At 37.6% G+C, this 12,500-nt stretch overlaps 1 long non-coding RNA gene across 1 annotated transcript in view; it reads right to left on the reverse strand.

Annotated features, from left to right (window-relative positions):
- LOC149131186 (uncharacterized) overlaps positions 1–6,250 on the reverse strand; it is a 9,802-nt gene extending 3,552 nt beyond the window's left edge. The window contains exons 1-2 of the long non-coding RNA XR_016238201.1: positions 5,371–6,250; positions 4,783–4,882 (exon numbers count right to left, since the gene is read on the reverse strand). This is a non-coding gene — a long non-coding RNA (uncharacterized LOC149131186). The remainder of the gene's footprint in view (positions 1–4,782; positions 4,883–5,370) is intronic.
- Between the last annotated feature and the right edge of the window lie 6,250 nt (positions 6,251–12,500).

Raw genomic sequence — 12,500 nt, forward strand, 5'->3', positions numbered from 1 at the left:
ACCTCTGAATCCGTTTTCTGCATATTCTGTCACTGATGCTCTCTCTCACTCGCTCTTCAATCTATCCATCTACCTATCTATCTATCTATCTATCTATCTATCTACTTATATCCTCTCTATCTACTTATCTTCTCTCTATCTCTCTATCTCTCTTTCCTTCTCTCTCAACATTCACCTCTACTTAACATATTTCCTCACAATTATACAAATCAACGAAGAAACAGCTAAGGCTGTGATTCTAACGCCAAGTAACAGCAACCAAATCTCCTTCAAAACACACGGGAACCTTTAACACTTTGCTCAGCGTGGGAACCACCGGTGACTCCCACACAAGATTCTTAGTACAGTGTGGGAATCACCGGCGACCCCCAATTGTGATTTTTCTTCTTTTTATGAAACCTCACAACAACATAATAGAAATATTAATATTTCTAAGTCTCTCTAAAGGAGACTACGGCAGCAGTACTGGATAGTAATAGTTATCGCCAAGCTAACATGGCAATCCAGAAAAATAGGACGAAGCTAATGAACGGCAGCATTCGTCCTATTTTTCTGGACTGCCATGTTAGCTTGGGGATAACTATTAATACACAATAATATAATTCAAATTATATTATTCGTGTATTCCGAAATGCCTAGAGATAGTCAGGTCAATGAAAAATTTGATGCATTTGTTCCAAAATAGTATGAAAAACTGCAAGACAGTTATCATTGCAGGTGGAAGAGATATTGAACAATTCGACATCAAGAGAAAAATCTTTCAAGAAGATTCGGTATCAGCCTGTTTATTGCTAGAATGTTACCACTGTCCATGCTCCTGAGAAAAATGGGAGCTGGTTACAAACTTACCAATCAGTTGCTGATTGATAAGGAAATTCTTAGGAACTACCTAAGAAGATCGACAAACCTATCAATGGCTTGGATTAACTATAAGAAGGCATATAATATGGTTCCTCGTTCGCGGATTCTGAAATGGTTAAGGCAGCGAAAAATTTGATTCATTTGTTCAAAAATATGCAGAGAGAAGAGAAATTGGACAAGTCGACAACAAGCCGGGAATCTTTCAAGGAGATTCGGTGCTAGTATGTTACCACTCACCATGGTTCTGAGAAAAATAGGAGCTGGTTACAAACTGCAGAAAACACGAGACAAAACAATCATCTGATGTTTATGGATAATTCGAAGCTTTACGGAGCTAGCAGTGGTCAGTTGGATTCCGTTTCTCAGTACAAATTTTCTGTCAAGATATCTGGATAGCATTTCGTATAAAAAATGCGTTCTTATTGAACTAAGTAGAAGGCGAAAGGTAGACGGCAATGGAATATAACTTATAGATAATGAACGGATAAGTGAATGGAGAGGGTTACAAGTATGTGTGGTGTTTTACAACGAGGCCAGATGCTGAACACCAAGATGGAGAAAATTTTCTTCTGAATATATCAGAAGAATTAAATAACTTTGTAGATTTAAACTAAATGGAAAGAACCTTACTAGAGGCATCAACTCGTGGTCTATATATAGGAAATATTACTATGCAAAGGAAGAACTTGTCAAAATGGATAGAAAAATCTTAGGAGGTGTGCTTGCATCTCCTGCAGTCTCCTGTTCTCGACGTATATACGATTAAAATGTTTTAAAAACGAATATTCTATAACAAAACTAGACTGCTGATGTAAAATAAAATATGTAAAAAATGAGCTTGGTAGGCAAAGAGTTAAATGACGGTAGTCTCTCATGATCAGGTATGTTTATGGCGATCAAATGTATGTATGCTGTACATTAGCTCACTCACTCCATCATATCAATGTTGCCTGACCATACACCTTACTGTCTTATGTATGTATATATGTATGATCCAATGAGGGAGACCTCTACATGGTAGCTAGACCTGGTAGAAATAGCAGCCAAATCTCCCTCAAAACACCCCACTGTCATGTGTATGTATATATGTATGTACTAACTTTTTTGTATTTGACGACTGTTGCTTTAAGTTAGAAAATCGTATTGAGCCCTCTACGTATAGAGAGAGGGGGACGGAGAGAGAGAGAGAAGAAAGAAGAGAGACGGCATAGCGACGGTTTTGGCTGACTGCCATCTTGTACTCCCCTTGTAGCCAGCGAAATGGTATGTGCCGGATATCAGAGCAACTCGTTGCTTTTAACGAACAGCATGGCAGAAGAAATAGGACAAAGATTACAAAAGTAGCGAATCTCACTTTGAAACTAACGATTTTGAAAATATTTTTAGATTACGGAACGCCCCGCTCTCTTATGTATCCATGTTTAAAATTTCAGCGCGATCGGATGAACAATACTCGAGATATAAGCGCACAAACAGACAGACAGAACGGAATTTATTTATATATTAGACTAGCAGAGAGATCTGGCCTTGCTCGAGATTAAAATGGCATAGTTTCTTTTATACTGTTTTACTTGTTTCGGTATTATAATCCGATTTCATTCGGGTCTACTCGGGCCACATTTTAAAGAGGAGGAATTCGAAAAAAAAAGAAGATATTAGAAATTGGTAATGAAAAAAGCATGCCAAATATTTAAACAGTCTTTGAGAAGCGATTGGAGAAATCTCGCGGAAGCAGATGTGAAGGGCAAAGAATGAGGGGAAAATGCTAGAAAAAAACAAAACAAAAACAAACCACCAATGACGTCACTGCACAAAACTGAAACAGTATAATACGACTGCACTTACAATACGTAGTCACACCCAACCTAATTTTGCAGAATCAGTGTCGCGAAAGCTAACCCATGGGTTAGGAGTTTGACTGGCAGAGGTGATCAGGTTGCAGAGGTGGCCAGCAACGTGAAGAAGGTGGATGCATTTGAACTAAAAAATCGAGAAACTTACAATGACTCTAGCGACGAGAGAGTAATAGCGGTAAGTTCAAAAGTGTTATTGCAGGGCTTCTTTGTAGACAACGTTCCTGGTGTTGCCCGGATTACCACAAATGAAGAGATTGTGTGGACTGCCGATGTGGGAGCATCCGACGTATAGTTGACCGTGGGTAAATACCTGCTGTGCCAGATCTAGGCCAACTACTTGCAGCGACTGTCCCTGTGCCTTGTTGATGCTTATTACAAAGCAAACTTTTACGGGAAAATGTCGTCGCGTAAATTCAAATGGCACGGCAGAGGGACTAAGGCTCATGAGGGGGTTAATAACTGTCACGCCAGCAGAAGGTCCGTTCAGAAAGGTTGTCGTCAGAATTCGGATCCCAGTTGTTTTGATGATCAGACGCGTATCATTGTATAATTCTGGTGGTTCCACGTTTCTCAGCAGCATAACTGGAACGCCAATCTTCAGTCTAAGGTCATGAGGTGGAAATCCTGGAGGTAGTTGGCTGTTAAGGAATTCAATAGGGTAGATGACGGTGTCGTCCGTGTTTTTGTTGGGGGTCAATTGACTTGAACGAGACTTCATCTCCTGCCACCTGATCAAGCAGGTGTTGATTCACTGCGTTAACTGTGGCATTATGTGGTGCTAAAATAGATCTCTCTTGCAGCTAGTTGTGATCAAGGAATCGTGCCTCGAGGTCTGGGAAAACAGATGACACAAAAATCCCAAACGACAGACGAATGTGCTCTTTATCGATTCCATGTGTAGCTCCATTACCAACTTCCGGGAGGAGTTTTGAGAAAACCACAGAGTCTGCGTCACCATGCACTCTCATGTTAGTAGTCAGGTTTAGTTTCTGGACATATTGCCATAGGTAGGATGACTTGATGCGTTAACTTCGTCAGCTCTGGTGCCTCTAGTGATTACAAGAAGTGTCTGTCGAAAATCGCCAGCCATCAGTACCGTCGCTCCACCCATTACGTGTGAATTTCGACGCGAGTCTTTGAGAGTTTGGTCTAGAGCCTCAAAGGCCACTATGTGACTCATTGTAGCCTCGTCCTAAATGATTAGACAGCAATCACAAAGAAGTTTTCCTTTTGAGTCGCCACGATTTATTTTGCATGTAAGATTCTCCTTCTTTGCTAGATCCATAGGCAATCGGAATGCGGAGGGTGCCATACGACCGCCATGTAACAGTGACACTGAGGCGACCGCTAAAGCAATCCGCCTGTTTTTCCGCAGCTTCACAAGCAGTAAGTTGATCGATAATAATATTAATTGTAACTATAGAAGGTGACGGTTTGTTGACAGCGAAAATATTTTTAAAATGCGGATTATGAAGGTTTGTATGAAAGTTGAACTCAAATATGGAGAACTTAAAAAAAAATTGGACTGATAAACTCGGTTACAACTCGGCTTTCAGCATTTGTCAGAAGGAAAATAACAGTGGATATAGGTACAAAAAAAAAAAAAGTACTTGCACATCAACACGGGATCTTTGGCTTTGATTGGCCTGATTAGCAAGAAGGGGGGGGGGGGGGCGGCGGCCCTTATTGATGGAAAAAAAACAATAGACGATATGGATAGGATCTATAAGGCGTGTCTGGGCATTTTATTCAATATGCTGACGGAAAAATAATCTTTAACGTAGACATGAAGGCGAACTTGCCATCGCAGTTGATTTATAACGATAATAATAGTAGCTGTAAATGTAGAAGGCGATAGCATATTTACAGCGAAATAAAGTTCTCGTTGACGTGCAAGTTAAAAATTGCATAGTATTAAATTAGTTTGTATTTAATTTTAAATCACTAATGAAGAAATTAAAAAGAAACTGAATGGATTAACTCGGCAACAAAAATTTTCAAGCAGAATTAACATTTAATAGATTGAAAATAAAAAAAAGTCGGTAAAAAAAATAATAAAACGAACCTATGCACGGGCCTTCCTTCTTTGTAGTTTAAGGGCTGTATTTCTTTTGGTAGAATACACTGGGCGTTTTCGGTTGGGTGTATCGTATAAACGATAGTATCTAAGTATAATGAAATTAGTTTATGTTAAATACTAAACAACTGTATGTAAAAGTATGTTTTGGTTGGATATCGAATAACTGAGAGGAAGAAGTCTTTTAAATAAGGAAGCTCGATATAAAATTTATGCATTGAGTACTGAATGATAATGTTAGAAAGAAAATGTTCTGAGATTATTAAGGTTTTCTGATTTTGAAATGCATTATAAAATACCTTTCTAAAATCACTTCTTTAACTTTCAAAGACATCTCAACGCTTCTAAAGCAAACTTCGTTTATTTGTTTACGTTCATTGTAATTTGAATTATAAAATAAAATTATTTTTTTAAAAAGGCACAGCAAAAGGGCAGACATGTAAAATATAGCGCTAATATTGAAGAGAAAATAGTCTGTGGTATTTTACGTATCACGAATTTGTAATTCTTTACCAAAAAATGCAAATTTAGGCATTAAATCATCCAAGAGAAATCAACGGCAAAACTGGCACTTACCAAAAGAACATGTCCAACTCGAGTGAAAATTGACTAAACCTCAACTTCAGCTTAGAGAGAGAGAGAGGTGGGGGAGGAAGAGTGACAAACAGATAACGAAGACGGGAAGGGAAAGAGAGAGAGCTTTCAGCTCTCAGATTCCGTTCTAGAGACAAAGTGAAGGAAAGGGAGGAAAGAGAGAGAGAGGAAGAAAGGCTGTTACGTATAGAAAGAGAGAACACAAACACTTGTCGAAGTCCGTTGAAAGACGATGAATTTTTGCCCTAGCAGCCATGCATTTCAATGGAACAAACTGAAATTTGCCATGCATACTCGCTAGCACGTTGCCCGCAGGCGTGCAGATTTTCAGCTCAATCCAAACACGTTTACTAACACTTTCGCCTGCACAACTGCACGCGAGACAACGTCCGCCCTTTTCACAAATATAGAATAGAATATAAGGCGGCGAGCTAGCAGAAACGTTAGCGCACCGGACGAAATGCTTAGAGGTATTCGTCTGCCGTTACGTTCTGAGTTCAAATTCCACCGAGGTCGACTTGGGCTTTCATCCTTTCGGGGTCGATAAATTAAGTACCATGTTATCGACTTAATCCGTTTGTCTGTCTTTGTTTGCCCCCTCTATGTTTAGCCCCTTGTGGACAATAAAGAAATAATAAGCGTTAGCACACCGGGCGAAATGCTTAGAGGTAGTTCATCTGTCTTTACGTTCTGAGATCAGATTCCGCCGAGGTCGACTTTGCCTTTCATCCTTTCGAGGTCGATAAACCAAGTACCAGTTACGAACTGAGGTCGATCTAATCGACTTAATCCCTTTGTCTGTCTTTATTTGCACCCCTCTATGTTTACGCACTGGGGTTGATCTAATCGACTGGACTCCTCCCCCAAAATTTCGGGCCTTGTACCTAGAGTAGCATAGATTTATATCATATTATAGGATAGACAGATAAAATCGCTTTGTTCGAAAACTTTCGAATCTTCATGTAGCCCTAAAAACGGTTGGTTCGTCACAACTGGAACATCATTGGTGGAAGGCCTGCATATACCCCCCACAACACAAGTAAGTACATAAATTCAAAACAAGATGGACAAAATAGTACACGAATACCAAACGTAGAGTAATATACATTATATATAAGCCGTAAATTTTATCACAAACTACGCGCTCACACACACACACACATATAAGGATAACATCCAGAGCTGACGGTTAACAGATATAGGAAAAAGCGTATGCAAGTGGAATGTTTCCTGGCTTTATAGAATACCAGATTCGTCAATAGAACACCAATAGATACAAATGTTAGTAGTTTATAGAAGGGCAACACCATATTCGATAATGTAATGTTCGTAAATAACACACCCTGGAACGAGTTGGTTTATAAGCTTAGGAAAAATACTACAAGACACTAATCTTAATAGCAACAGCGAAGACACGAATGTGGAAACAGGCAGGTCCGCCATGTATATCGTTGATAAGCCTCGTGTGTGTTTACACAACGAATATATATATACATACATGCTTGCACACATACACACGTGTGTATTAATGTTTGTTTTCATGCCAAGTTATATATAAAAATGTTTTAGCATTAACCCTTTAGCATTCAGATTACTGTCAAATGTAATGCGTGTTTATTCACATTGTTTTGAATTAATCATGTGCTATCTCGCAGCTTAGAGATTTCCATAATGCGATTGGCTATTTCAATTATTTTTTCTTTTAATGACATTGTTAGGTAGGAGTGAGGCGTTGGATCTGGTTAGTTTGAATATAAAACCAAAGGAATATTTGGGTTAGAATTGAATGGTTTAAATGCTAAAGGCGAAAATGAAGGATTACTAGAATCACTCTATACTTTTGCGTATGGTTCATTTTTTATACTTCTATTCTTTTATTCCTTTACTTGCTTCAGTCATTTGACTTCGGCCTTGCTGGAGCACCGCCTTGAAGTTTTTTGCTCGAAAGAATCGACCCCAGGTTTTATTTTTTAAAACCGTAGTACATACTCTATCAGTTTCTTTAGTTGAATCTCTAAGTTGCGTGAATCTAATCACACCAACACCGGTAGTCAAGCGGTGGTGGAGGACAAACAGACACAGAAACACGTATCCACATACACTCGCATACACACACGCATATGTATATATATACATATATACACACATACACATATCTAATATATATAAATCCCAGTATGTATGTCTATATTGGCTAATGCATACATTTCCACAACTCCGATTTTCACCAGACTTTACACACACATTACTTATGTGCCAAGGATGGTCATGCACTATAACATTTTGCCCAGAGCTCCCGCATAAACTGATAAACCTGGAAAAACTGTGGTTTATACAGGTTTTTCTCTAATTCATTGTATGTACATATTTTTTGTATGCAACATATTCCATACTTTTTAAAATCTATATGCTCGTATATTGGCATAAGAGAATATTTTTTAGTGGTTTTCACATTTTCGATTTATTATTTATTTATGAGTTGCAATTGTGTATTATTACTTTCTATATTTTTTATATGAGTATTGGTGTATATTGTTTGAGGGTTTTGGTTGGAGAATATTATAAAAGTGAAAGGATTTTGTCTATTTATTTATTTCGAATGTTTTCCATATTTTAAAATCTATATGGTCCTATATTTGCATTACAGAATATTTTTTTAGTTGTGTTTGCTAAGTATATGCATAAGAAAAGAAAATGGAGAAATCAACAGACAGACATCAAAATGTCAGTGCCTTACAACCTGGGAACTTGGATGCTCTCATCCTAGAAATGATAAGTATATATATATATATATATAGACAACGGGTTTCTTTCAGTTTCCGTTTACTAAATCCACTCAAGGAATTTTTCGGTCCTAGGCTAGAGCAAGGTATCATACAGTGGGACTGAACGCGGAACCACGTGGTTGGAAAGCAAGCTTTTGACCACAGAGCCACAAAAAAAGTTTGAAAGTGACTTCGAAGTTTCGGATTACCAGAAATGTAGAAAAGATTGCACGATTTGTGTGCATTTGAGCGTATTATCATCATTTTTTGAATGACCTGTTCCTAGTTCGAATTTAACTTTGGAACCTAAAAGTACATATCTGGAAATAATTACACCTGATGGACGAACGAGAAAAACGATCAGAGAAGAAAGGTTGAGGAGCAAAGAGTGAAAGAAAGAAAGAAAGAATGTATGGATGAATGAAACGCGGAGAAATTAAGTAAAATAACGAAAAGAAACGAACGAGAAATTGGTAAATGAAAAGAACAGAAAAGGAAAAAAGGAGGAAACCAACATGACGTAAAGAAACACAATAAAGAAGACGAGAAACCGAGAGAGAGAGAGAGAGAGAGAGAGAGAGAGAGAGAGGAGGAAAAAAGAGAGAAAGAAAGAAAAATACAAGAAAATAACGAGAACAACATCAACAATAATATGAAGCTTGGTGAGATAAAATTTAAACGAGAGGAAATTAGTCTGAGGACTCGAAATAGGTTTGGCGTGTGTGTGTGTGTGTGTGTGTGTGTGTGTGTGAGAGTGTGTGTGTGTGAAGATATACTTGCATGGTGTGCAAATGTGTGTGTACCTATATATATATATATATATATATATATATATATACACATGCGAATGTGTGTGTCTGTATGCAAATATGTGCAGATCTACGTGTATACGTATGAATGCATGTGTGTACATGTGCGTATGTGTAGGTGTGTGTGTGTGTGTACATATGTTTATATATATATATATATATATATATATATATATATATATATATATATATATATGCATATATACATATGTATCTATATGGCTATATACACATACAAATTGACATATGTTTATGTATATATAAATGCATATATATATATATAGATATATATATACACATATAAATATATAACATATGTGTATATATGTACACACACACCCCTGTGTCAATATATACGTGTGTGTGTGTGTGTGTATGTATAATACAGAATAGGTGTGCATAGTTGGTGTGTGTGTGTATGTGTATGTGTGTATGTGTATGTATATATATATATATATATATATATATATATATATATATATATATATATATACGTGAAGTACACACGTGTGTGTAAAAGAAATTACATTAGCAAGGTGGGGTGGGACTGGAAGAAAGTAGATGAGGTGAAGTTAAAGGAAAGGGAGGAGGTGTAAACTAAATTATAAATTGGTAATTCCATTAAAGGAATTGATTCCTTGTATCTATTAGAAAAACTGGGTCTTTTTGTTAAAGAAAGGAAATAGGTAAGTGGAGGAGTTGAGGGCGAGGGTGTTGGTTGTGGTGATGGAGGGGGAGGGGCATCATTGCAGGTATTTCGTACGTCGGAGTTGGAGGAGAGACACTGAGGAGAGTAAGGGAGGAAAGAGAAAAGAGAGGCGGAGGAGGAAGAGAAGAGAAAGGAGAGAAAAGGGAGCGAGAAAGAGAGAGAAGGAGAGAGGGGAGAGGCAAAAACAGCAATAACGACAAAAATCACATCTATAACAATAATAACAGTAAAAACAACAGCAATAAAAATGCAATAATAATAATAATAATAATAATAATGATAATAATTCATTCAGTTATTTTTCACAAGGCCCAATGCATTCACGCAAAACGTGTTATAAATGATATTATAGGACATGGGTGCAGTGCAGTGCAGCATGTGTGTATGTGCGTGTATGTATACACATATACACATACACACACACATACACATACTTTATTTAGGGGTCAAGAAGGCAACCAATGGTTTCATGTTAAGACATTTTCATAATCATTCAAGCACGCCGCATGGAAGCGTTGGTATTCGTTTCCATTTCTTTTTCCATGAAACCATAGATTCCCATCGTTCGATATTAGCGCATACATACGTCCATACATACATACATACATACGTATATACATACATACATACGTATACATACATACATACATACATACATATATACATGCATACATACATATATACATACATACATACAAACATACAGACATATATACATACATATATATACACACATACATACAAACATACACACAAGCGTATATATATATATATATATATATATATATATATATATATATATATAAATGTATGTATGTGTGTGTGTGTACACTGAAGCATAAGAAATGAAGTGAAACTAACCCATTCATGAATAAGAAACATGACCACCCTCATTGATGTAAGGTCACTACTTCTAACCAACGAACAGGACAAAACTCTGCTTTGGATAAGTGTATAACAATCGAAGGTGCCCATGCGCTCTCCGTTTCCGATTCCCACCTAACGAGATCCGAAAGGAAGTGTTATCACTTCAAGTGCAAGCATCATATTGTTTATTTGAGGTTAACTCTGTCCGTCATCCCAAAGTGTATATCCGTCGTTGAGAAGCGATCTTCTTACCCCCCCCCCCCAAAAAAAAACTACATTTTCGAGACGTGAGCCAAAATAACCTTCTACGAACATGATATTTCAGATGCCTCAGCCTCGTAGATTACTTAAGTATTTCAGGTGACAGTAATGGTAATTCACCAATTGACACGAAGTGTAAACAAAACATGTAGAACAATTTCCAACACATCTCAACAAATGGTATTATAGAAACTACGATTGAACTTCTGAACGAACCTCTTTTGCACCGAAGATCGAAAATGTGGTCTTCTGGACGTGCCATCGTTGCTCGTAAAAACGAAAACGTTTCCTTCCGAATTTGCTATTGTTGCACGTAAAAATGACAATGTAGTCTTCTGAAAGTGCTACCTCTGATATTACAAATAGCAATGCGGTTTTCGGAACGTGCCATTTTTTATCCTAAAAATGAAAATGTGGCCCTTTAAACGTGCTACTCTTGCTCTTAAAAATGATAGTGTGGCATTCTGAACGTGCCATCCTTGCTCCTTAAAATGACTAATGTGCAGGGTGTGTATGTCACCGTCATTTGAGAGATACTAAACCCATAGACATTAGTGACAATCTACAACCGAGTGCCCATCATCATCAACCCTGAGTATTACTGTCTCAAGTCCTAGATTACCGGGTTTCCTTGGTGTATTACTGACCGAGGTCACAACGGCACGGCAGTTCATCACAAGGTTACTCATTTACAGCTGAGTGGACTGGAGAAACGTGAAATGAAATGCTTTGCTCAAGAACACAACACACAGCCTGTCCGAGAGTCGAAACCACGGTCTTGCGATCGTGAACATACAACACCCTAACCACTGGGCCACGTACCTTCGCACTCATTATGTTGCTACGAAGCTTGTATGCAACAAAAGCCTTTAACGGTACAAGACTAAATGCCCACAAAGGGTTCGTGATACCACCAATATACCAACTAGGTCTTCTTCTCTGCAGCGTCAATGCCACAGCTTTATTTTCTATCCTCCACAATTTTAAAATGGCTCCATAATATAGAGGAGTTGGAAGTCCAATGTGACTCATCCCGGACACAAGATGATTAAGGTCATAGCTGTACCTAATACCTGATCACGAATAACATATAGTTTTTACCTGTAGCTCAGAAACGGCTAGGACCATTTTTTCTATATTTCACAACACTATACCATTCTTTAGTGACATTAATACGAACTAATTGTTTATGTAACATTTTTTCCCTATGAGATGATGTCCACCAAAATTAGTAGTAGTTTTATTAACAGAATTGCAACATAATAACATTGGCAATAACTTAGCAGACTTGTGACGTAACAAATGTAGCAGTAGCATGAAAGAATGGTTACGTAAGAGAACTGGCAAGACTACGACAAAATTGGATGTAACTGAAAAGAAATGCAACATAAAATTGGCTATAGCACAACAGAATCGCAACATAAGAGAACGCAACAAAATTGTAATAACTGAATTGGAAGTAACATAAGCGAGGTGAAACTGAATTAGCAACAGAACGTGTGTTTACCTATATACATACATACATACACGCATACATGTATATATATATATATAGGTGTATGGCGCAACTGTGTAGTTAAGAAGCAGGATTTGCAACGATGTAAGTTTTGGGTTCAGTCCCACTGCGCGGCACCTTAAGTAAATGTTTTCTACTGTAACTCCAGGCTGACCAATGCCATGTGAGTGAATTAGCTAGATAGT

The sequence above is a fragment of the Octopus bimaculoides genome, chromosome 24, assembly GCF_046866305.1.
Source record: "Octopus bimaculoides isolate indiv1 chromosome 24, ASM4686630v1, whole genome shotgun sequence".
Lineage (NCBI taxonomy): Eukaryota > Metazoa > Mollusca > Cephalopoda > Octopoda > Octopodidae > Octopus > Octopus bimaculoides.